This window comes from Carassius gibelio, chromosome B19 (assembly GCF_023724105.1).
Source record: "Carassius gibelio isolate Cgi1373 ecotype wild population from Czech Republic chromosome B19, carGib1.2-hapl.c, whole genome shotgun sequence".
NCBI lineage: Eukaryota > Metazoa > Chordata > Actinopteri > Cypriniformes > Cyprinidae > Carassius > Carassius gibelio.
In genome coordinates, this window is record NC_068414.1 from 5,524,171 (window position 1) to 5,550,016 (window position 25,846).

Sequence of the window (25,846 nt, forward strand, 5' to 3'; positions counted from 1 at the left end):
TTCTCGCCTGCCACGCGGGAGACCCGGGTCCGATTCCCGGCCAATGCAGCAGAGGTCGTGTTTTTAAGGCCATGTTAGTCGTTCTTCATAAGCGGCATCTGTCCCCAGAGCCACGAGTACAGCGCAGCTTCACTCACTGGTGGCTGAATGTCAGAGTTGTTGTTTCCCGCGCAGGAGACCCAGGTTCGATTCCCAGCAGAAGCAAAGCAGTGTATCTTGCTACTTTAGAAGTGGGCAACTTATCAGTGTTTTACAGGGAACTAGTGGAAGCACTCTAGACAATGCTTTTCCATGCTTGTTCAACGAAGTACAAGCAATTATGGCTCATGCACCTGTGAAAAACTCCTGAAGGCAATAAAAAGGCTGCAGGCAAGAAAGGTCATGCTTAAAGAAACCAATGAGAGTAAACTGACCTGTTTGTTGTCTCTAAAAAACACCAGAAGAAAAATGTCCAGGGGGTCAATGCTGATCTGCATGAAAGTGGAATAAACTGCAAGGTAAGTAATGTAAGATCCCCAAGACAGCGCTACAAGGTCACAGTAGGACAGTGGCTTGTTGGAAGAGCAGGGTAATGACTCCCAGCAAGAACTGACAAATCTGGTGCAGTCCAGGAGGCTGAGGTGCCCTGTGGTTCTTAAGGGAGCTGGTGGCCACAGAAGTTAACGCCTCTCACTTTTGATATTGACCTCCCCCACTCCCCTTTGCTCAGAGACACTTTTGCTCATATCAGTTCATCAAATACCCATGGAACTTGATCAGTTTGTCTGTCAGTTGTTCAGCTTTAGCATTGGTCGATATTACCCAGTTGAAGAGATGCATTTTCCACATAAATTCGTAGAATTCTTGCAGAAATAGAGCATTGGTGGTTCAGTGGTAGAATTCTCGCCTGCCACGCGGGAGACCCGGGTCCGATTCCGGGCCAATGCAGCAGAGGTCGTGTTTTTAAGGCCATGTTAGTCGTTCTTCATAAGCGGCAGCTGTCCCCAGAGCCATGAGCACAGCGCAGCTTCACTCACTGGTGGCTGAATGTCAGAGATGTTGTTTCCGCGCAGGAGACCCAGGTTCGATTCCCAGCAGAAGCAAAGCAGTGTATCTTGCTACTTTAGAAGTGGGCAACTTATCAGTGTTTTACAGGGAACTAGTGGAAGCACTCTAGACAATGCTTTTCCATGCTTGTTCAATGAAGTACAAGCAATTATGGCTCATGCACCTGTGAAAAACTCCTGAAGGCAATAAAAAGGCTGCAGGCAAGAAAGGTCAGGCTTAAAGAAACCAATGAGAGTAAACTGACTTGTTTGTTGTCTCTAAAAAACACCAGAAGAAAAATGTCCAGGGGGTCAATGCTGATCTGCATGAAAGTGGAATAAACTGCAAGGTAAGTAATGTAAGATCCCCAAGACAGCGCTACAAGGTCACAGTTGGACAGTGGCTTGTTGGAAGAGCAGGGTAATGACTCCCAGCAAGAACTGACAAATCTGGTGCAGTCCAGGAGGCTGAGGTGCCCTGTGGTTCTTAAGGGAGCTGGTGGCCACAGAAGTTAACGCCTCTCACTTTTGATATTGACCTCCCCCACTCCCCTTTGCTCAGAGACACTTTTGCTCATATCAGTTCATCAAATACCCATGGAACTTGATCAGTTTGTCTGTCAGTTGTTCAGCTTTAGCATTGGTCGATATTACCCAGTTGAAGAGATGCATTTTCCACATAAATTCGTAGAATTCTTGCAGAAATAGAGCATTGGTGGTTCAGTGGTAGAATTCTCGCCTGCCACGCGGGAGACCCGGGTCCGATTCCCGGCCAATGCAGCAGAGGTCGTGTTTTTAAGGCCATGTTAGTCGTTCCTCATAAGCGGCAGCTGTCCCCGGAGCCACGAGCACAGCGCAGCTTCTCTCACTGGTGGCTGAATGTCAGAGTTGTTGTTTCCCGCGCAGGAGACCCAGGTTCGATCCCAGCAGAAGCAAAGCAGTGTATCTTGCTACTTTAGAAGTGGGCAACTTATCAGTGTTTTACAGGGAACTAGTGGAAGCACTCTAGACAATGCTTTTCCATGCTTGTTCAACGAAGTACAAGCAATTATGGCTCATGCACCTGTGAAAAACTCCTGAAGGCAATAAAAAGGCTGCAGGCAAGAAAGGTCATGCTTAAAGAAACCAATGAGAGTAAACTGACCTGTTTGTTGTCTCTAAAAAACACCAGAAGAAAAATGTCCAGGGGGTCAATGCTGATCTGCATGAAAGTGGAATAAACTGCAAGGTAAGTAATGTAAGATCCCCAAGACAGCGCTACAAGGTCACAGTTGGACAGTGGCTTGTTGGAAGAGCAGGGTAATGACTCCCAGCAAGAACTGACAAATCTGGTGCAGTCCAGGAGGCTGAGGTGCCCTGTGGTTCTTAAGGGAGCTGGTGGCCACAGAAGTTAACGCCTCTCACTTTTGATATTGACCTCCCCCACTCCCCTTTGCTCAGAGACACTTTTGCTCATATCAGTTCATCAAATACCCATGGAACTTGATCAGTTTGTCTGTCAGTTGTTCAGCTTTAGCATTGGTCGATATTACCCAGTTGAAGAGATGCATTTTCCACATAAATTCGTAGAATTCATGCAGAAATAGAGCATTGGTGGTTCAGTGGTAGAATTCTCGCCTGCCACGCGGGAGACCCGGGTCCGATTCCCGGCCAATGCAGCAGAGGTCGTGTTTTTAAGGCCATGTTAGTCGTTCTTCATAAGCGGCATCTGTCCCCAGAGCCACGAGTACAGCGCAGCTTCACTCACTGGTGGCTGAATGTCATAGTTGTTGTTTCCCGCGCAGGAGACCCAGGTTCGATTCCCAGCAGAAGCAAAGCAGTGTATCTTGCTACTTTAGAAGTGGGCAACTTATCAGTGTTTTACAGGGAACTAGTGGAAGCACTCTAGACAATGCTTTTCCATGCTTGTTCAACGAAGTACAAGCAATTATGGCTCATGCACCTGTGAAAAACTCCTGAAGGCAATAAAAAGGCTGCAGGCAAGAAAGGTCATGCTTAAAGAAACCAATGAGAGTAAACTGACCTGTTTGTTGTCTCTAAAAAACACCAGAAGAAAAATGTCCAGGGTCAATGCTGACCTGCATGAAAGTGGAATAAACTGCAAGGTAAGTAATGTAAGATCCCCAAGCCAGCGGTACAAGGTCACAGTTGGACAGTGGCTTGTTGGAAGAGCAGGGTAATGACTCCCAGCAAGAACTGACAAATCTGGTGCAGTCCAGGAGGCTGAGGTGCCCTGTGGTTCTTAAGGGAGCTGGTGGCCACAGAAGTTAACGCCTCTCACTTTTGATATTGACCTCCCCCACTCCCCTTTGCTCAGAGACACTTTTGCTCATATCAGTTCATCAAATACCCATGGAACTTGATCAGTTTGTCTGTCAGTTGTTCAGCTTTAGCATTGGTCGATATTACCCAGTTGAAGAGATGCATTTTCCACATAAATTCGTAAAATTCTTGCAGAAATAGAGCATTGGTGGTTCAGTGGTAGAATTCTCGCCTGCCCGCGGGAGACCCGGGTCCGATTCACGGCCAATGCAGCAGAGGTCGTGTTTTTAAGGCCATGTTAGTCGTTCCTCATAAGCGGCAGCTGTCCCCAGAGCCACGAGCACAGCGCAGCTTCTCTCACTGGTGGCTGAATGTCAGAGTTGTTGTTTCCCGCGCAGGAGACCCAGGTTCGATTCCCAGCAGAAGCAAAGCAGTGTATCTTGCTACTTTAGAAGTGGGCAACTTATCAGTGTTTTACAGGGAACTAGTGGAAGCACTCTAGACAATGCTTTTCCATGCTTGTTCAACGAAGTACAAGCAATTATGGCTCATGCACCTGTGAAAAACTCCTGAAGGCAATAAAAAGGCTGCAGGCAAGAAAGGTCATGCTTAAAGAAACCAATGAGAGTAAACTGACCTGTTTGTTGTCTCTAAAAAACACCAGAAGAAAAATGTCCAGGGTCAATGCTGATCTGCATGAAAGTGGAATAAACTGCAAGGTAAGTAATGTAAGATCCCCAAGACAGTGCTACAAGGTCACAGTTGGACAGTGGCTTGTTGGAAGAGCAGGGTAATGACTCCCAGCAAGAACTGACAAATCTGGTGCAGTCCAGGAGGCTGAGGTGCCCTGTGGTTCTTAAGGGAGCTGGTGGCCACAGAAGTTAACGCCTCTCACTTTTGATATTGACCTCCCCCACTCCCCTTTGCTCAGAGACACTTTTGCTCATATCAGTTCATCAAATACCCATGGAACTTGATCAGTTTGTCTGTCAGTTGTTCAGCTTTAGCATTGGTCGATATTACCCAGTTGAAGAGATGCATTTTCCACATAAATTCGTAGAATTCTTGCAGAAATAGAGCACTGGTGGTTCAGTGGTAGAATTCTCGCCTGCCACGCGGGAGACCCGGGTCCGATTCCCGGCCAATGCAGCAGAGGTCGTGTTTTTAAGGCCATGTTAGTCGTTCCTCATAAGCGGCAGCTGTCCCCAGAGCCACGAGCACAGCGCACCTTCTCTCACTGGTGGCTGAATGTCAGAGTTGTTGTTTCCCGCGCAGGAGACCCAGGTTCGATTCCCAGCAGAAGCAAAGCAGTGTATCTTGCTACTTTAGAAGTGGGCAACTTATCAGTGTTTTACAGGGAACTAGTGGAAGCACTCTAGACAATGCTTTTCCATGCTTGTTCAACGAAGTACAAGCAATTATGGCTCATGCACCTGTGAAAAACTCCTGAAGGCAATAAAAAGGCTGCAGGCAAGAAAGGTCATGCTTAAAGAAACCAATGAGAGTAAACTGACCTGTTTGTTGTCTCTAAAAAACACCAGAAGAAAAATGTCCAGGGTCAATGCTGATCTGCATGAAAGTGGAATAAACTGCAAGGTAAGTAATGTAAGATCCCCAAGACAGCGCTACAAGGTCACAGTTGGACAGTGGCTTGTTGGAAGAGCAGGGTAATGACTCCCAGCAAGAACTGACAAATCTGGTGCAGTCCAGGAGGCTGAGGTGCCCTGTGGTTCTTAAGGGAGCTGGTGGCCACAGAAGTTAACGCCTCTCACTTTTGATATTGACCTCCCCCACTCCCCTTTGCTCAGAGACACTTTTGCTCATATCAGTTCATCAAATACCCATGGAACTTGATCAGTTTGTCTGTCAGTTGTTCAGCTTTAGCATTGGTCGATATTACCCAGTTGAAGAGATGCATTTTCCACATAAATTCGTAGAATTCTTGCAGAAATAGAGCATTGGTGGTTCAGTGGTAGAATTCTCGCCTGCCACGCGGGAGACCCGGGTCCGATTCCCGGCCAATGCAGCAGAGGTCGTGTTTTTAAGGCCATGTTAGTCGTTCCTCATAAGCGGCAGCTGTCCCCAGAGCCACGAGCACAGCGCACCTTCTCTCACTGGTGGCTGAATGTCAGAGTTGTTGTTTCCCGCGCAGGAGACCCAGGTTCGATTCCCAGCAGAAGCAAAGCAGTGTATCTTGCTACTTTAGAAGTGGGCAACTTATCAGTGTTTTACAGGGAACTAGTGGAAGCACTCTAGACAATGCTTTTCCATGCTTGTTCAACGAAGTACAAGCAATTATGGCTCATGCACCTGTGAAAAACTCCTGAAGGCAATAAAAAGGCTGCAGGCAAGAAAGGTCATGCTTAAAGAAACCAATGAGAGTAAACTGACCTGTTTGTTGTCTCTAAAAAACACCAGAAGAAAAATGTCCAGGGGGTCAATGCTGATCTGCATGAAAGTGGAATAAACTGCAAGGTAAGTAATGTAAGATCCCCAAGACAGCGCTACAAGGTCACAGTTGGACAGTGGCTTGTTGGAAGAGCAGGGTAATGACTCCCAGCAAGAACTGACAAATCTGGTGCAGTCCAGGAGGCTGAGGTGCCCTGTGGTTCTTAAGGGAGCTGGTGGCCACAGAAGTTGGTGGCCACAGCTTCTCTCACTGGTGGCTGAATGTCAGAGTTGTTGTTTCCCGCGCAGGAGACCCAGGTTCGATTCCCAGCAGAAGCAAAGCAGTGTATCTTGCTACTTTAGAAGTGGGCAACTTATCAGTGTTTTACAGGGAACTAGTGGAAGCACTCTAGACAATGCTTTTCCATGCTTGTTCAACGAAGTACAAGCAATTATGGCTCATGCACCTGTGAAAAACTCCTGAAGGCAATAAAAAGGCTGCAGGCAAGAAAGGTCATGCTTAAAGAAACCAATGAGAGTAAACTGACCTGTTTGTTGTCTCTAAAAAACACCAGAAGAAAAATGTCCAGGGTCAATGCTGACCTGCATGAAAGTGGAATAAACTGCAAGGTAAGTAATGTAAGATCCCCAAGACAGCGCTACAAGGTCACAGTTGGACAGTGGCTTGTTGGAAGAGCAGGGTAATGACTCCCAGCAAGAACTGACAAATCTGGTGCAGTCCAGGAGGCTGAGGTGCCCTGTGGTTCTTAAGGGAGCTGGTGGCCACAGAAGTTAACGCCTCTCACTTTTGATATTGACCTCCCCCACTCCCCTTTGCTCAGAGACACTTTTGCTCATATCAGTTCATCAAATACCCATGGAACTTGATCAGTTTGTCTGTCTGTTGTTCAGCTTTAGCATTGGTCGATATTACCCAGTTGAAGAGATGCATTTTCCACATAAATTCGTAGAATTCTTGCAGAAATAGAGCATTGGTGGTTCAGTGGTAGAATTCTCGCCTGCCACGCGGGAGACCCGGGTCCGATTCCCGGCCAATGCAGCAGAGGTCGTGTTTTTAAGGCCATGTTAGTCGTTCTTCATAAGCGGCAGCTGTCCCCAGAGCCATGAGCACAGCGCAGCTTCACTCACTGGTGGCTGAATGTCAGAGATGTTGTTTCCCGCGCAGGAGACCCAGGTTCGATTTCCAGCAGAAGCAAAGCAGTGTATCTTGCTACTTTGGAAGTGGGCAACTTATCAGTGTTTTACAGGGAACTAGTGGAAGCACTCTAGACAATGCTTTTCCATGCTTGTTCAACGAAGTACAAGCAATTATGGCTCATGCACCTGTGAAAAACTCCTGAAGGCAATAAAAAGGCTGCAGTCAAGAAAGGTCAGGCTTAAAGAAACCAATGAGAGTAAACTGACCTGTTTGTTGTCTCTAAAAAACACCAGAAGAAAAATGTCCAGGGGGTCAATGCTGATCTGCATGAAAGTGGAATAAACTGCAAGGTAAGTAATGTAAGATCCCCAAGACAGCACTACAAGGTCACAGTTGGACAGTGGCTTGTTGGAAGAGCAGGGTAATGACTCCCAGCAAGAACTGACAAATCTGGTGCAGTCCAGGAGGCTGAGGTGCCCTGTGGTTCTTAAGGGAGCTGGTGGCCACAGAAGTTAACGCCTCTCACTTTTGATATTGACCTCCCCCACTCCCCTTTGCTCAGAGACACTTTTGCTCATATCAGTTCATCAAATACCCATGGAACTTGATCAGTTTGTCTGTCAGTTGTTCAGCTTTAGCATTGGTCGATATTACCCAGTTGAAGAGATGCATTTTCCACATAAATTCGTAGAATTCATGCAGAAGTAGAGCATTGGTGGTTCAGTGGTAGAATTCTCGCCTGCCACGCGAGAGACCCGGGTCCGATTCCCGGCCAATGCAGCAGAGGTCGTGTTTTTAAGGCCATGTTAGTCGTTCTTCATAAGCGGCATCTGTCCCCAGAGCCACGAGTACAGCGCAGCTTCACTCACTGGTGGCTGAATGTCATAGTTGTTGTTTCCCGCGCAGGAGACCCAGGTTCGATTCCCAGCAGAAGCAAAGCAGTGTATCTTGCTACTTTAGAAGTGGGCAACTTATCAGTGTTTTACAGGGAACTAGTGGAAGCACTCTAGACAATGCTTTTCCATGCTTGTTCAACGAAGTACAAGCAATTATGGCTCATGCACCTGTGAAAAACTCCTGAAGGCAATAAAAAGGCTGCAGGCAAGAAAGGTCATGCTTAAAGAAACCAATGAGAGTAAACTGACCTGTTTGTTGTCTCTAAAAAACACCAGAAGAAAAATGTCCAGGGTCAATGCTGACCTGCATGAAAGTGGAATAAACTGCAAGGTAAGTAATGTAAGATCCCCAAGACAGCGGTACAAGGTCACAGTTGGACAGTGGCTTGTTGGAAGAGCAGGGTAATGACTCCCAGCAAGAACTGACAAATCTGGTGCAGTCCAGGAGGCTGAGGTGCCCTGTGGTTCTTAAGGGAGCTGGTGGCCACAGAAGTTAACGCCTCTCACTTTTGATATTGACCTCCCCCACTCCCCTTTGCTCAGAGACACTTTTGCTCATATCAGTTCATCAAATACCCATGGAACTTGATCAGTTTGTCTGTCAGTTGTTCAGCTTTAGCATTGGTCGATATTACCCAGTTGAAGAGATGCATTTTCCACATAAATTTGTAGAATTCATGCAGAAATAGAGCATTGGTGGTTCAGTGGTAGAATTCTCGCCTGCCACGCGGGAGACCCGGGTCCGATTCCCGGCCAATGCAGCAGAGGTCGTGTTTTTAAGGCCATGTTAGTCGTTCTTCATAAGCGGCATCTGTCCCCAGAGCCACGAGTACAGCGCAGCTTCACTTACTGGTGGCTGAATGTCATAGTTGTTGTTTCCCGCGCAGGAGACCCAGGTTCGATTCCCAGCAGAAGCAAAGCAGTGTATCTTGCTACTTTAGAAGTGGGCAACTTATCAGTGTTTTACAGGGAACTAGTGGAAGCACTCTAGACAATGCTTTTCCATGCTTGTTCAACGAAGTACAAGCAATTATGGCTCATGCACCTGTGAAAAACTCCTGAAGGCAATAAAAAGGCTGCAGGCAAGAAAGGTCATGCTTAAAGAAACCAATGAGAGTAAACTGACCTGTTTGTTGTCTCTAAAAAACACCAGAAGAAAAATGTCCAGGGTCAATGCTGACCTGCATGAAAGTGGAATAAACTGCAAGGTAAGTAATGTAAGATCCCCAAGACAGCGGTACAAGGTCACAGTTGGACAGTGGCTTGTTGGAAGAGCAGGGTAATGACTCCCAGCAAGAACTGACAAATCTGGTGCAGTCCAGGAGGCTGAGGTGCCCTGTGGTTCTTAAGGCAGCTGGTGGCCACAGAAGTTAACGCCTCTCACTTTTGATATTGACCTCCCCCACTCCCCTTTGCTCAGAGACACTTTTGCTCATATCAGTTCATCAAATACCCATGGAACTTGATCAGTTTGTCTGTCAGTTGTTCAGCTTTAGCATTGGTCGATATTACCCAGTTGAAGAGATGCATTTTCCACATAAATTCGTAGAATTCTTGCAGAAATAGAGCATTGGTGGTTCAGTGGTAGAATTCTCGCCTGCCACGCGGGAGACCCGGGTCCGATTCCCGGCCAATGCAGCAGAGGTCGTGTTTTTAAGGCCATGTTAGTCGTTCCTCATAAGCGGCAGCTGTCCCCAGAGCCACGAGCACAGCGCAGCTTCTCTCACTGGTGGCTGAATGTCAGAGTTGTTGTTTCCCGCGCAGGAGACCCAGGTTCGATCCCAGCAGAAGCAAAGCAGTGTATCTTGCTACTTTAGAAGTGGGCAACTTATCAGTGTTTTACAGGGAACTAGTGGAAGCACTCTAGACAATGCTTTTCCATGCTTGTTCAACGAAGTACAAGCAATTATGGCTCATGCACCTGTGAAAAACTCCTGAAGGCAATAAAAAGGCTGCAGGCAAGAAAGGTCATGCTTAAAGAAACCAATGAGAGTAAACTGACCTGTTTGTTGTCTCTAAAAAACACCAGAAGAAAAATGTCCAGGGGGTCAATGCTGATCTGCATGAAAGTGGAATAAACTGCAAGGTAAGTAATGTAAGATCCCCAAGACAGCGCTACAAGGTCACAGTTGGACAGTGGCTTGTTGGAAGAGCAGGGTAATGACTCCCAGCAAGAACTGACAAATCTGGTGCAGTCCAGGAGGCTGAGGTGCCCTGTGGTTCTTAAGTGAGCTGGTGGCCACAGAAGTTGGTGGCCACAGCTTCTCTCACTGGTGGCTGAATGTCAGAGTTGTTGTTTCCCGCGCAGGAGACCCAGGTTCGATTCCCAGCAGAAGCAAAGCAGTGTATCTTGCTACTTTAGAAGTGGGCAACTTATCAGTGTTTTACAGGGAACTAGTGGAAGCACTCTAGACAATGCTTTTCCATGCTTGTTCAACGAAGTACAAGCAATTATGGCTCATGCACCTGTGAAAAACTCCTGAAGGCAATAAAAAGGCTGCAGGCAAGAAAGGTCATGCTTAAAGAAACCAATGAGAGTAAACTGACCTGTTTGTTGTCTCTAAAAAACACCAGAAGAAAAATGTCCAGGGGGTCAATGCTGATCTGCATGAAAGTGGAATAAACTGCAAGGTAAGTAATGTAAGATCCCCAAGACAGCGCTACAAGGTCACAGTTGGACAGTGGCTTGTTGGAAGAGCAGGGTAATGACTCCCAGCAAGAACTGACAAATCTGGTGCAGTCCAGGAGGCTGAGGTGCCCTGTGGTTCTTAAGGGAGCTGGTGGCCACAGAAGTTAACGCCTCTCACTTTTGATATTGACCTCCCCCACTCCCCTTTGCTCAGAGACACTTTTGCTCATATCAGTTCATCAAATACCCATGGAACTTGATCAGTTTGTCTGTCAGTTGTTCAGCTTTAGCATTGGTCGATATTACCCAGTTGAAGAGATGCATTTTCCACATAAATTCGTAGAATTCATGCAGAAATAGAGCATTGGTGGTTCAGTGGTAGAATTCTCGCCTGCCACGCGGGAGACCCGGGTCCGATTCCCGGCCAATGCAGCAGAGGTCGTGTTTTTAAGGCCATGTTAGTCGTTCTTCATAAGCGGCATCTGTCCCCAGAGCCACGAGTACAGCGCAGCTTCACTCACTGGTGGCTGAATGTCAGAGTTGTTGTTTCCCGCGCAGGAGACCCAGGTTCGATCCCCAGCAGAAGCAAAGCAGTGTATCTTGCTACTTTAGAAGTGGGCAACTTATCAGTGTTTTACAGGGAACTAGTGGAAGCACTCTAGACAATGCTTTTCCATGCTTGTTCAACGAAGTACAAGCAATTATGGCTCATGCACCTGTGAAAAACTCCTGAAGGCAATAAAAAGGCTGCAGGCAAGAAAGGTCATGCTTAAAGAAACCAATGAGAGTAAACTGACCTGTTTGTTGTCTCTAAAAAACACCAGAAGAAAAATGTCCAGGGTCTATGCTGACCTGCATGAAAGTGGAATAAACTGCAAGGTAAGTAATGTAAGATCCCCAAGACAGCGGTACAAGGTCACAGTTGGACAGTGGCTTGTTGGAAGAGCAGGGTAATGACTCCCAGCAAGAACTGACAAATCTGGTGCAGTCCAGGAGGCTGAGGTGCCCTGTGGTTCTTAAGGGAGCTGGTGGCCACAGAAGTTAACGCCTCTCACTTTTGATATTGACCTCCCCCACTCCCCTTTGCTCAGAGACACTTTTGCTCATATCAGTTCATCAAATACCCATGGAACTTGATCAGTTTGTCTGTCAGTTGTTCAGCTTTAGCATTGGTCGATATTACCCAGTTGAAGAGATGCATTTTACACATAAATTCGTAGAATTCTTGCAGAAATAGAGCATTGGTGGTTCAGTGGTAGAATTCTCGCCTGCCACGCGGGAGACCCGGGTCCGATTCCCGGCCAATGCAGCAGAGGTCGTGTTTTTAAGGCCATGTTAGTCGTTCCTCATAAGCGGCAGCTGTCCCCAGAGCCACGAGCACAGCGCAGCTTCTCTCACTGGTGGCTGAATGTCAGAGTTGTTGTTTCCCGCGCAGGAGACCCAGGTTCGATTCCCAGCAGAAGCAAAGCAGTGTATCTTGCTACTTTAGAAGTGGGCAACTTATCAGTGTTTTACAGGGAACTAGTGGAAGCACTCTAGACAATGCTTTTCCATGCTTGTTCAACGAAGTACAAGCAATTATGGCTCATGCACCTGTGAAAAACTCCTGAAGGCAATAAAAAGGCTGCAGGCAAGAAAGGTCAGGCTTAAAGAAACCAATGAGAGTAAACTGACCTGTTTGTTGTCTCTAAAAAACACCAGAAGAAAAATGTCCAGGGGGTCAATGCTGACCTGCATGAAAGTGGAATAAACTGCAAGGTAAGTAATGTAAGATCCCCAAGACAGCGCTACAAGGTCACAGTTGGACAGTGGCTTGTTGGAAGAGCAGGGTAATGACTCCCAGCAAGAACTGACAAATCTGGTGCAGTCCAGGAGGCTGAGGTGCCCTGTGGTTCTTAAGGGAGCTGGTGGCCACAGAAGTTAACGCCTCTCACTTTTGATATTGACCTCCCCCACTCCCCTTTGCTCAGAGACACTTTTGCTCATATCAGTTCATCAAATACCCATGGAACTTGATCAGTTTGTCTGTCAGTTGTTCAGCTTTAGCATTGGTCGATATTACCCAGTTGAAGAGATGCATTTTCCACATAAATTCGTAGAATTCATGCAGAAATAGAGCATTGGTGGTTCAGTGGTAGAATTCTCGCCTGCCACGCGAGAGACCCGGGTCCGATTCCCGGCCAATGCAGCAGAGGTCGTGTTTTTAAGGCCATGTTAGTCGTTCTTCATAAGCGGCATCTGTCCCCAGAGCCACGAGTACAGCGCAGCTTCACTCACTGGTGGCTGAATGTCATAGTTGTTGTTTCCCGCGCAGGAGACCCAGGTTCGATTCCCAGCAGAAGCAAAGCAGTGTATCTTGCTACTTTAGAAGTGGGCAACTTATCAGTGTTTTACAGGGAACTAGTGGAAGCACTCTAGACAATGCTTTTCCATGCTTGTTCAACGAAGTACAAGCAATTATGGCTCATGCACCTGTGAAAAACTCCTGAAGGCAATAAAAAGGCTGCAGGCAAGAAAGGTCATGCTTAAAGAAACCAATGAGAGTAAACTGACCTGTTTGTTGTCTCTAAAAAACACCAGAAGAAAAATGTCCAGGGTCAATGCTGACCTGCATGAAAGTGGAATAAACTGCAAGGTAAGTAATGTAAGATCCCCAAGACAGCGGTACAAGGTCACAGTTGGACAGTGGCTTGTTGGAAGAGCAGGGTAATAACTCCCAGCAAGAACTGACAAATCTGGTGCAGTCCAGGAGGCTGAGGTGCCCTGTGGTTCTTAAGGGAGCTGGTGGCCACAGAAGTTAACGCCTCTCACTTTTGATATTGACCTCCCCCACTCCCCTTTGCTCAGAGACACTTTTGCTCATATCAGTTCATCAAATACCCATGGAACTTGATCAGTTTGTCTGTCAGTTGTTCAGCTTTAGCATTGGTCGATATTACCCAGTTGAAGAGATGCATTTTCCACATAAATTTGTAGAATTCATGCAGAAATAGAGCATTGGTGGTTCAGTGGTAGAATTCTCGCCTGCCACGCGGGAGACCCGGGTCCGATTCCCGGCCAATGCAGCAGAGGTCGTGTTTTTAAGGCCATGTTAGTCGTTCTTCATAAGCGGCATCTGTCCCCAGAGCCACGAGTACAGCGCAGCTTCACTCACTGGTGGCTGAATGTCATAGTTGTTGTTTCCCGCGCAGGAGACCCAGGTTCGATTCCCAGCAGAAGCAAAGCAGTGTATCTTGCTACTTTAGAAGTGGGCAACTTATCAGTGTTTTACAGGGAACTAGTGGAAGCACTCTAGACAATGCTTTTCCATGCTTGTTCAACGAAGTACAAGCAATTATGGCTCATGCACCTGTGAAAAACTCCTGAAGGCAATAAAAAGGCTGCAGGCAAGAAAGGTCATGCTTAAAGAAACCAATGAGAGTAAACTGACCTGTTTGTTGTCTCTAAAAAACACCAGAAGAAAAATGTCCAGGGGGTCAATGCTGATCTGCATGAAAGTGGAATAAACTGCAAGGTAAGTAATGTAAGATCCCCAAGACAGCGCTACAAGGTCACAGTTGGACAGTGGCTTGTTGGAAGAGCAGGGTAATGACTCCCAGCAAGAACTGACAAATCTGGTGCAGTCCAGGAGGCTGAGGTGCCCTGTGGTTCTTAAGGGAGCTGGTGGCCACAGAAGTTAACGCCTCTCACTTTTGATATTGACCTCCCCCACTCCCCTTTGCTCAGAGACACTTTTGCTCATATCAGTTCATCAAATACCCATGGAACTTGATCAGTTTGTCTGTCAGTTGTTCAGCTTTAGCATTGGTCGATATTACCCAGTTGAAGAGATGCATTTTCCACATAAATTCGTAGAATTCATGCAGAAATAGAGCATTGGTGGTTCAGTGGTAGAATTCTCGCCTGCCACGCGGGAGACCCGGGTCCGATTCCCGGCCAATGCAGCAGAGGTCGTGTTTTTAAGGCCATGTTAGTCGTTCTTCATAAGCGGCATCTGTCCCCAGAGCCACGAGTACAGCGCAGCTTCACTCACTGGTGGCTGAATGTCAGAGTTGTTGTTTCCCGCGCAGGAGACCCAGGTTCGATCCCCAGCAGAAGCAAAGCAGTGTATCTTGCTACTTTAGAAGTGGGCAACTTATCAGTGTTTTACAGGGAACTAGTGGAAGCACTCTAGACAATGCTTTTCCATGCTTGTTCAACGAAGTACAAGCAATTATGGCTCATGCACCTGTGAAAAACTCCTGAAGGCAATAAAAAGGCTGCAGGCAAGAAAGGTCATGCTTAAAGAAACCAATGAGAGTAAACTGACCTGTTTGTTGTCTCTAAAAAACACCAGAAGAAAAATGTCCAGGGTCTATGCTGACCTGCATGAAAGTGGAATAAACTGCAAGGTAAGTAATGTAAGATCCCCAAGACAGCGGTACAAGGTCACAGTTGGACAGTGGCTTGTTGGAAGAGCAGGGTAATGACTCCCAGCAAGAACTGACAAATCTGGTGCAGTCCAGGAGGCTGAGGTGCCCTGTGGTTCTTAAGGGAGCTGGTGGCCACAGAAGTTAACGCCTCTCACTTTTGATATTGACCTCCCCCACTCCCCTTTGCTCAGAGACACTTTTGCTTATATCAGTTCATCAAATACCCATGGAACTTGATCAGTTTGTCTGTCAGTTGTTCAGCTTTAGCATTGGTCGATATTACCCAGTTGAAGAGATGCATTTTCCACATAAATTCGTAGAATTCTTGCAGAAATAGAGCATTGGTGGTTCAGTGGTAGAATTCTCGCCTGCCACGTGGGAGACCCGGGTCCGATTCCCGGCCAATGCAGCAGAGGTCGTGTTTTTAAGGCCATGTTAGTCGTTCCTCATAAGCGGCAGCTGTCCCCAGAGCCACGAGCACAGCGCAGCTTCTCTCACTGGTGGCTGAATGTCAGAGTTGTTGTTTCCCGCGCAGGAGACCCAGGTTCGATTCCCAGCAGAAGCAAAGCAGTGTATCTTGCTACTTTAGAAGTGGGCAACTTATCAGTGTTTTACAGGGAACTAGTGGAAGCACTCTAGACAATGCTTTTCCATGCTTGTTCAACGAAGTACAAGCAATTATGGCTCATGCACCTGTGAAAAACTCCTGAAGGCAATAAAAAGGCTGCAGGCAAGAAAGGTCAGGCTTAAAGAAACCAATGAGAGTAAACTGACCTGTTTGTTGTCTCTAAAAAACACCAGAAGAAAAATGTCCAGGGGGTCAATGCTGACCTGCATGAAAGTGGAATAAACTGCAAGGTAAGTAATGTAAGATCCCCAAGACAGCGCTACAAGGTCACAGTTGGACAGTGGCTTGTTGGAAGAGCAGGGTAATGACTCCCAGCAAGAACTGACAAATCTGGTGCAGTCCAGGAGGCTGAGGTGCCCTGTGGTTCTTAAGGGAGCTGGTGGCAACAGAAGTTAACGCCTCTCACTTTTGATATTGACCTCCCCCACTCCCCTTTGCTCAGAGACACTTTTGCTCATATCAGTTCATCAAATACCCATGGAACTTGATCAGTTTGTCTGTCAGTTGTTCAGCTTTAGCATTGGTCGATATTACCCAGTTGAAGAGATGCATTTTCCACATAAATTCGTAGAATTCTTGCAGAAATAGAGCATTGGTGGTTCAGTGGTAGAATTCTCGCCTGCCACGCGGGAGACCCGGGTCCGATTCCCGGCCAATGCAGCAGAGGTCGTGTTTTTAAGGCCATGTTAGTCGTTCTTCATAAGCGGCAGCTGTCCCCAGAGCCATGAGCACAGCGCAGCTTCACTCACTGGTGGCTGAATGTCAGAGATGTTGTTTCCCGCGCAGGAGACCCAGGTTCGATTTCCAGCAGAAGCAAAGCAGTGTATCTTGCTACTTTAGAAGTGGGCAACTTATCAGTGTTTTACAGGGAACTAGTGGAAGCACTCTAGACAATGCTTTTCCATGCTTGTTCAACGAAGTACAAGCAATTATGGCTCATGCACCTGTGAAAAACTCCTGAAGGCAATAAAAAGGCTGCAGTCAAGAAAGGTCAGGCTTAAAGAAACCAATGAGAGTAAACTGACCTGTTTGTTGTCTCTAAAAAACACCAGAAGAAAAATGTCCAGGGGGTCAATGCTGATCTGCATGAAAGTGGAATAAACTGCAAGGTAAGTAATGTAAGATCCCCAAGACAGCGCTACAAGGTCACAGTTGGACAGTGGCTTGTTGGAAGAGCAGGGTAATGACTCCCAGCAAGAACTGACAAATCTGGTGCAGTCCAGGAGGCTGAGGTGCCCTGTGGTTCTTAAGGGAGCTGGTGGCCACAGAAGTTAACGCCTCTCACTTTTGATATTGACCTCCCCCACTCCCCTTTGCTCAGAGACACTTTTGCTCATATCAGTTCATCAAATACCCATGGAACTTGATCAGTTTGTCTGTCAGTTGTTCAGCTTTAGCATTGGTCGATATTACCCAGTTGAAGAGATGCATTTTCCACATAAATTCGTAGAATTCATGCAGAAATAGAGCATTGGTGGTTCAGTGGTAGAATTCTCGCCTGCCACGCGAGAGACCCGGGTCCGATTCCCGGCCAATGCAGCAGAGGTCGTGTTTTTAAGGCCATGTTAGTCGTTCTTCATAAGCGGCATCTGTCCCCAGAGCCACGAGTACGGCGCAGCTTCACTCACTGGTGGCTGAATGTCATAGTTGTTGTTTCCCGCGCAGGAGACCCAGGTTCGATTCCCAGCAGAAGCAAAGCAGTGTATCTTGCTACTTTAGAAGTGGGCAACTTATCAGTGTTTTACAGGGAACTAGTGGAAGCACTCTAGACAATGCTTTTCCATGCTTGTTCAACGAAGTACAAGCAATTATGGCTCATGCACCTGTGAAAAACTCCTGAAGGCAATAAAAAGGCTGCAGGCAAGAAAGGTCATGCTTAAAGAAACCAATGAGAGTAAACTGACCTGTTTGTTGTCTCTAAAAAACACCAGAAGAAAAATGTCCAGGGTCAATGCTGACCTGCATGAAAGTGGAATAAACTGCAAGGTAAGTAATGTAAGATCCCCAAGACAGCGGTACAAGGTCACAGTTGGACAGTGGCTTGTTGGAAGAGCAGGGTAATGACTCCCAGCAAGAACTGACAAATCTGGTGCAGTCCAGGAGGCTGAGGTGCCCTGTGGTTCTTAAGGGAGCTGGTGGCCACAGAAGTTAACGCCTCTCACTTTTGATATTGACCTCCCCCACTCCCCTTTGCTCAGAGACACTTTTGCTCATATCAGTTCATCAAATACCCATGGAACTTGATCAGTTTGTCTGTCAGTTGTTCAGCTTTAGCATTGGTCGATATTACCCAGTTGAAGAGATGCATTTTCCACATAAATTTGTAGAATTCATGCAGAAATAGAGCATTGGTGGTTCAGTGGTAGAATTCTCGCCTGCCACGCGGGAGACCCGGGTCCGATTCCCGGCCAATGCAGCAGAGGTCGTGTTTTTAAGGCCATGTTAGTCGTTCTTCATAAGCGGCATCTGTCCCCAGAGCCACGAGTACAGCGCAGCTTCACTCACTGGTGGCTGAATGTCATAGTTGTTGTTTCCCGCGCAGGAGACCCAGGTTCGATTCCCAGCAGAAGCAAAGCAGTGTATCTTGCTACTTTAGAAGTGGGCAACTTATCAGTGTTTTACAGGGAACTAGTGGAAGCACTCTAGACAATGCTTTTCCATGCTTGTTCAACGAAGTACAAGCAATTATGGCTCATGCACCTGTGAAAAACTCCTGAAGGCAATAAAAAGGCTGCAGGCAAGAAAGGTCATGCTTAAAGAAACCAATGAGAGTAAACTGACCTGTTTGTTGTCTCTAAAAAACACCAGAAGAAAAATGTCCAGGGTCAATGCTGACCTGCATGAAAGTGGAATAAACTGCAAGGTAAGTAATGTAAGATCCCCAAGACAGCGGTACAAGGTCACAGTTGGACAGTGGCTTGTTGGAAGAGCAGGGTAATGACTCCCAGCAAGAACTGACAAATCTGGTGCAGTCCAGGAGGCTGAGGTGCCCTGTGGTTCTTAAGGGAGCTGGTGGCCACAGAAGTTAACGCCTCTCACTTTTGATATTGACCTCCCCCACTCCCCTTTGCTCAGAGACACTTTTGCTCATATCAGTTCATCAAATACCCATGGAACTTGATCAGTTTGTCTGTCAGTTGTTCAGCTTTAGCATTGGTCGATATTACCCAGTTGAAGAGATGCATTTTCCACATAAATTCGTAGAATTCTTGCAGAAATAGAGCATTGGTGGTTCAGTGGTAGAATTCTCGCCTGCCACGCGGGAGACCCGGGTCCGATTCCCGGCCAATGCAGCAGAGGTCGTGTTTTTAAGGCCATGTTAGTCGTTCCTCATAAGCGGCAGCTGTCCCCAGAGCCACGAGCACAGCGCAGCTTCTCTCACTGGTGGCTGAATGTCAGAGTTGTTGTTTCCCGCGCAGGAGACCCAGGTTCGATCCCAGCAGAAGCAAAGCAGTGTATCTTGCTACTTTAGAAGTGGGCAACTTATCAGTGTTTTACAGGGAACTAGTGGAAGCACTCTAGACAATGCTTTTCCATGCTTGTTCAACGAAGTACAAGCAATTATGGCTCATGCACCTGTGAAAAACTCCTGAAGGCAATAAAAAGGCTGCAGGCAAGAAAGGTCATGCTTAAAGAAACCAATGAGAGTAAACTGACCTGTTTGTTGTCTCTAAAAAACACCAGAAGAAAAATGTCCAGGGGGTCAATGCTGATCTGCATGAAAGTGGAATAAACTGCAAGGTAAGTAATGTAAGATCCCCAAGACAGCGCTACAAGGTCACAGTTGGACAGTGGCTTGTTGGAAGAGCAGGGTAATGACTCCCAGCAAGAACTGACAAATCTGGTGCAGTCCAGGAGGCTGAGGTGCCCTGTGGTTCTTAAGGGAGCTGGTGGCCACAGAAGTTGGTGGCCACAGCTTCTCTCACTGGTGGCTGAATGTCAGAGTTGTTGTTTCCCGCGCAGGAGACCCAGGTTCGATTCCCAGCAGAAGCAAAGCAGTGTATCTTGCTACTTTAGAAGTGGGCAACTTATCAGTGTTTTACAGGGAACTAGTGGAAGCACTCTAGACAATGATTTTCCATGCTTGTTCAACGAAGTACAAGCAATTATGGCTCATGCACCTGTGAAAAACTCCTGAAGGCAATAAAAAGGCTGCAGGCAAGAAAGGTCATGCTTAAAGAAACCAATGAGAGTAAACTGACCTGTTTGTTGTCTCTAAAAAACACCAGAAGAAAAATGTCCAGGGGGTCAATGCTGATCTGCATGAAAGTGGAATAAACTGCAAGGTAAGTAATGTAAGATCCCCAAGACAGCGCTACAAGGTCACAGTTGGACAGTGGCTTGTTGGAAGAGCAGGGTAATGACTCCCAGCAAGAACTGACAAATCTGGTGCAGTCCAGGAGGCTGAGGTGCCCTGTGGTTCTTAAGGGAGCTGGTGGCCACAGAAGTTAACGCCTCTCACTTTTGATATTGACCTCCCCCACTCCCCTTTGCTCAGAGACACTTTTGCTCATATCAGTTCATCAAATACCCATGGAACTTGATCAGTTTGTCTGTCAGTTGTTCAGCTTTAGCATTGGTCGATATTACCCAGTTGAAGAGATGCATTTTCCACATAAATTCGTAGAATTCATGCAGAAATAGAGCATTGGTGGTTCAGTGGTAGAATTCTCGCCTGCCACGCGGGAGACCCGGGTCCGATTCCCGGCCAATGCAGCAGAGGTCGTGTTTTTAAGGCCATGTTAGTCGTTCTTCATAAGCGGCATCTGTCCCCAGAGCCACGAGTACAGCGCAGCTTCACTCACTGGTGGCTGAATGTCAGAGTTGTTGTTTCCCGCGCAGGAGACCCAGGTTCGATTCCCAGCAGAAGCAAAGCAGTGTATCTTGCTACTTTAGAAGTGGGCAACTTATCAGTGTTTTACAGGGAACTAGTGGAAGCACTCTAGACAATGCTTTTCCATGCTTGTTCAACGAAGTACAAGCAATTATGGCTCATGCACCTGTGAAAAACTCCTGAAGGCAATAAAAAGGCTGCAGGCAAGAAAGGTCATGCTTAAAGAAACCAATGAGAGTAAACTGACCTGTTTGTTGTCTCTAAAAAACACCAGAAGAAAAATGTCCAGGGGGTCAATGCTGATCTGCATGAAAGTGGAATAAACTGCAAGGTAAGTAATGTAAGATCCCCAAGACAGCGCTACAAGGTCACAGTTGGACAGTGGCTTGTTGGAAGAGCAGGGTAATGACTCCCAGCAAGAACTGACAAATCTGGTGCAGTCCAGGAGGCTGAGGTGCCCTGTGGTTCTTAAGGGAGCTGGTGGCCACAGAAGTTAACGCCTCTCACTTTTGATATTGACCTCCCCCACTCCCCTTTGCTCAGAGACACTTTTGCTCATATCAGTTCATCAAATACCCATGGAACTTGATCAGTTTGTCTGTCAGTTGTTCAGCTTTAGCATTGGTCGATATTACCCAGTTGAAGAGATGCATTTTCCACATAAATTCGTAGAATTCATGCAGAAATAGAGCATTGGTGGTTCAGTGGTAGAATTCTCGCCTGCCACGCGGGAGACCCGGGTCCGATTCCCGGCCAATGCAGCAGAGGTCGTGTTTTTAAGGCCATGTTAGTCGTTCTTCATAAGCGGCATCTGTCCCCAGAGCCACGAGTACAGCGCAGCTTCACTCACTGGTGGCTGAATGTCAGAGTTGTTGTTTCCCGTGCAGGAGACCCAGGTTCGATCCCCAGCAGAAGCAAAGCAGTGTATCTTGCTACTTTAGAAGTGGGCAACTTATCAGTGTTTTACAGGGAACTAGTGGAAGCACTCTAGACAATGCTTTTCCATGCTTGTTCAACGAAGTACAAGCAATTATGGCTCATGCACCTGTGAAAAACTCCTGAAGGCAATAAAAAGGCTGCAGGCAAGAAAGGTCATGCTTAAAGAAACCAATGAGAGTAAACTGACCTGTTTGTTGTCTCTAAAAAACACCAGAAGAAAAATGTCCAGGGTCTATGCTGACCTGCATGAAAGTGGAATAAACTGCAAGGTAAGTAATGTAAGATCCCCAAGACAGCGGTACAAGGTCACAGTTGGACAGTGGCTTGTTGGAAGAGCAGGGTAATGACTCCCAGCAAGAACTGACAAATCTGGTGCAGTCCAGGAGGCTGAGGTGCCCTGTGGTTCTTAAGGGAGCTGGTGGCCACAGAAGTTAACGCCTCTCACTTTTGATATTGACCTCCCCCACTCCCCTTTGCTCAGAGACACTTTTGCTTATATCAGTTCATCAAATACCCATGGAACTTGATCAGTTTGTCTGTCAGTTGTTCAGCTTTAGCATTGGTCGATATTACCCAGTTGAAGAGATGCATTTTCCACATAAATTCGTAGAATTCTTGCAGAAATAGAGCATTGGTGGTTCAGTGGTAGAATTCTCGCCTGCCACGCGGGAGACCCGGGTCCGATTCCCGGCCAATGCAGCAGAGGTCGTGTTTTTAAGGCCATGTTAGTCGTTCCTCATAAGCGGCAGCTGTCCCCAGAGCCACGAGCACAGCGCAGCTTCTCTCACTGGTGGCTGAATGTCAGAGTTGTTGTTTCCCGCGCAGGAGACCCAGGTTCGATTCCCAGCAGAAGCAAAGCAGTGTATCTTGCTACTTTAGAAGTGGGCAACTTATCAGTGTTTTACAGGGAACTAGTGGAAGCACTCTAGACAATGCTTTTTCATGCTTGTTCAACGAAGTACAAGCAATTATGGCTCATGCACCTGTGAAAAACTCCTGAAGGCAATAAAAAGGCTGCAGGCAAGAAAGGTCAGGCTTAAAGAAACCAATGAGAGTAAACTGACCTGTTTGTTGTCTCTAAAAAACACCAGAAGAAAAATGTCCAGGGGGTCAATGCTGACCTGCATGAAAGTGGAATAAACTGCAAGGTAAGTAATGTAAGATCCCCAAGACAGCGCTACAAGGTCACAGTTGGACAGTGGCTTGTTGGAAGAGCAGGGTAATGACTCCCAGCAAGAACTGACAAATCTGGTGCAGTCCAGGAGGCTGAGGTGCCCTGTGGTTCTTAAGGGAGCTGGTGGCCACAGAAGTTAACGCCTCTCACTTTTGATATTGACCTCCCCCACTCCCCTTTGCTCAGAGACACTTTTGCTCATATCAGTTCATCAAATACCCATGGAACTTGATCAGTTTGTCTGTCAGTTGTTCAGCTTTAGCATTGGTCGATATTACCCAGTTGAAGAGATGCATTTTCCACATAAATTCGTAGAATTCTTGCAGAAATAGAGCATTGGTGGTTCAGTGGTAGAATTCTCGCCTGCCACGCGGGAGACCCGGGTCCGATTCCCGGCCAATGCAGCAGAGGTCGTGTTTTTAAGGCCATGTTAGTCGTTCTTCATAAGCGGCAGCTGTCCCCAGAGCCATGAGCACAGCGCAGCTTCACTCACTGGTGGCTGAATGTCAGAGATGTTGTTTCCCGCGCAGGAGACCCAGGTTCGATTTCCAGCAGAAGCAAAGCAGTGTATCTTGCTACTTTAGAAGTGGGCAACTTATCAGTGTTTTACAGGGAACTAGTGGAAGCACTCTAGACAATGCTTTTCCATGCTTGTTCAACGAAGTACAAGCAATTATGGCTCATGCACCTGTGAAAAACTCCTGAAGGCAATAAAAAGGCTGCAGTCAAGAAAGGTCAGGCTTAAAGAAACCAATGAGAGTAAACTGACCTGTTTGTTGTCTCTAAAAAACACCAGAAGAAAAATGTCCAGGGGGTCAATGCTGATCTGCATGAAAGTGGAATAAACTGCAAGGTAAGTAATGTAAGATCCCCAAGACAGCGCTACAAGGTCACAGTTGGACAGTGGCTTGTTGGAAGAGCAGGGTAATGACTCCCAGCAAGAACTGACAAATCTGGTGCAGTCCAGGAGGCTGAGGTGCCCTGTGGTTCTTAAGGGAGCTGGTGGCCACAGAAGTTAACGCCTCTCACTTTTGATATTGACCTCCCCCACTCCCCTTTGCTCAGAGACACTTTTGCTCATATCAGTTCATCAAATACCCATGGAACTTGATCAGTTTGTCTGTCAGTTGTTCAGCTTTAGCATTGGTCGATATTACCCAGTTGAAGAGATGCATTTTCCACATAAATTCGTAGAATTCATGCAGAAATAGAGCATTGGTGGTTCAGTGGTAGAATTCTCGCCTGCCACGCGAGAGACCCGGGTCCGATTCCCGGCCAATGCAGCAGAGGTCGTGTTTTTAAGGCCATGTTAGTCGTTCTTCATAAGCGGCATCTGTCCCCAGAGCCACGAGTACAGCGCAGCTTCACTCACTGGTGGCTGAATGTCATAGTTGTTGTTTCCCGCGCAGGAGACCCAGGTTCGATTCCCAGCAGAAGCAAAGCAGTGTATCTTGCTACTTTAGAAGTGGGCAACTTATCAGTGTTTTACAGGGAACTAGTGGAAGCACTCTAGACAATGCTTTTCCATGCTTGTTCAACGAAGTACAAGCAATTATGGCTCATGCACCTGTGAAAAACTCCTGAAGGCAATAAAAAGGCTGCAGGCAAGAAAGGTCATGCTTAAAGAAACCAATGAGAGTAAACTGACCTGTTTGTTGTCTCTAAAAAACACCAGAAGAAAAATGTCCAGGGTCAATGCTGACCTGCATGAAAGTGGAATAAACTGCAAGGTAAGTAATGTAAGATCCCCAAGACAGCGGTACAAGGTCACAGTTGGACAGTGGCTTGTTGGAAGAGCAGGGTAATGACTCCCAGCAAGAACTGACAAATCTGGTGCAGTCCAGGAGGCTGAGGTGCCCTGTGGTTCTTAAGGGAGCTGGTGGCCACAGAAGTTAACGCCTCTCACTTTTGATATTGACCTCCCCCACTCCCCTTTGCTCAGAGACACTTTTGCTCATATCAGTTCATCAAATACCCATGGAACTTGATCAGTTTGTCTGTCAGTTGTTCAGCTTTAGCATTGGTCGATATTACCCAGTTGAAGAGATGCATTTTCCACATAAATTCGTAGAATTCATGCAGAAATAGAGCATTGGTGGTTCAGTGGTAGAATTCTCGCCTGCCACGCGGGAGACCAGGGTCCGATTCCCGGCCAATGCAGCAGAGGTCGTGTTTTTAAGGCCATGTTAGTCGTTCTTCATAAGCGGCATCTGTCCCCAGAGCCACGAGTACAGCGCAGCTTCACTCACTGGTGGCTGAATGTCATAGTTGTTGTTTCCCGCGCAGGAGACCCAGGTTCGATTCCCAGCAGAAGCAAAGCAGTGTATCTTGCTACTTTAGAAGTGGGCAACTTATCAGTGTTTTACAGGGAACTAGTGGAAGCACTCTAGACAATGCTTTTCCATGCTTGTTCAACGAAGTACAAGCAATTATGGCTCATGCACCTGTGAAAAACTCCTGAAGGCAATAAAAAGGCTGCAGGCAAGAAAGGTCATGCTTAAAGAAACCAATGAGAGTAAACTGACCTGTTTGTTGTCTCTAAAAAACACCAGAAGAAAAATGTCCAGGGTCAATGCTGACCTGCATGAAAGTGGAATAAACTGCAAGGTAAGTAATGTAAGATCCCCAAGACAGCGGTACAAGGTCACAGTTGGACAGTGGCTTGTTGGAAGAGCAGGGTAATGACTCCCAGCAAGAACTGACAAATCTGGTGCAGTCCAGGAGGCTGAGGTGCCCTGTGGTTCTTAAGGGAGCTGGTGGCCACAGAAGTTAACGCCTCTCACTTTTGATATTGACCTCCCCCACTCCCCTTTGCTCAGAGACACTTTTGCTCATATCAGTTCATCAAATACCCATGGAACTTGATCAGTTTGTCTGTCAGTTGTTCAGCTTTAGCATTGGTCGATATTACCCAGTTGAAGAGATGCATTTTCCACATAAATTCGTAGAATTCTTGCAGAAATAGAGCATTGGTGGTTCAGTGGTAGAATTCTCGCCTGCCACGCGGGAGACCCGGGTCCGATTCCCGGCCAATGCAGCAGAGGTCGTGTTTTTAAGGCCATGTTAGTCGTTCTTCATAAGCGGCAGCTGTCCCCAGAGCCATGAGCACAGCGCAGCTTCACTCACTGGTGGCTGAATGTCAGAGATGTTGTTTCCGCGCAGGAGACCCAGGTTCGATTCCCAGCAGAAGCAAAGCAGTGTATCTTGCTACTTTAGAAGTGGGCAACTTATCAGTGTTTTACAGGGAACTAGTGGAAGCACTCTAGACAATGCTTTTCCATGCTTGTTCAATGAAGTACAAGCAATTATGGCTCATGCACCTGTGAAAAACTCCTGAAGGCAATAAAAAGGCTGCAGGCAAGAAAGGTCAGGCTTAAAGAAACCAATGAGAGTAAACTGACTTGTTTGTTGTCTCTAAAAAACACCAGAAGAAAAATGTCCAGGGGGTCAATGCTGATCTGCATGAAAGTGGAATAAACTGCAAGGTAAGTAATGTAAGA

At 46.9% G+C, this 25,846-nt stretch overlaps 1 long non-coding RNA gene and 4 other non-coding genes across 5 annotated transcripts in view; all 5 read left to right on the forward strand.

The window, feature by feature from the left end:
• Positions 1-19,609, forward strand: part of LOC127979064 (uncharacterized) — a 298,949-nt gene extending 279,340 nt beyond the window's left edge. Inside the window, exon 3 of the long non-coding RNA XR_008158705.1 lies at positions 19,372-19,609. This is a non-coding gene — a long non-coding RNA (uncharacterized LOC127979064). The remainder of the gene's footprint in view (positions 1-19,371) is intronic.
• Positions 7,544-7,614, forward strand: trnag-gcc (transfer RNA glycine (anticodon GCC)). The gene has a single exon. It is a non-coding gene; the product is annotated as a tRNA-Gly (tRNA).
• trnag-gcc (transfer RNA glycine (anticodon GCC)) lies at positions 12,477-12,547 on the forward strand. Its single transcript has one exon. It is a non-coding gene; the product is annotated as a tRNA-Gly (tRNA).
• trnag-gcc (transfer RNA glycine (anticodon GCC)) lies at positions 16,868-16,938 on the forward strand. The gene has a single exon. It is a non-coding gene; the product is annotated as a tRNA-Gly (tRNA).
• Positions 19,610-23,558: 3,949 nt separating the features above from the next.
• trnag-gcc (transfer RNA glycine (anticodon GCC)) lies at positions 23,559-23,629 on the forward strand. The gene has a single exon. It is a non-coding gene; the product is annotated as a tRNA-Gly (tRNA).
• The last annotated feature ends 2,217 nt before the right edge of the window (positions 23,630-25,846 follow it).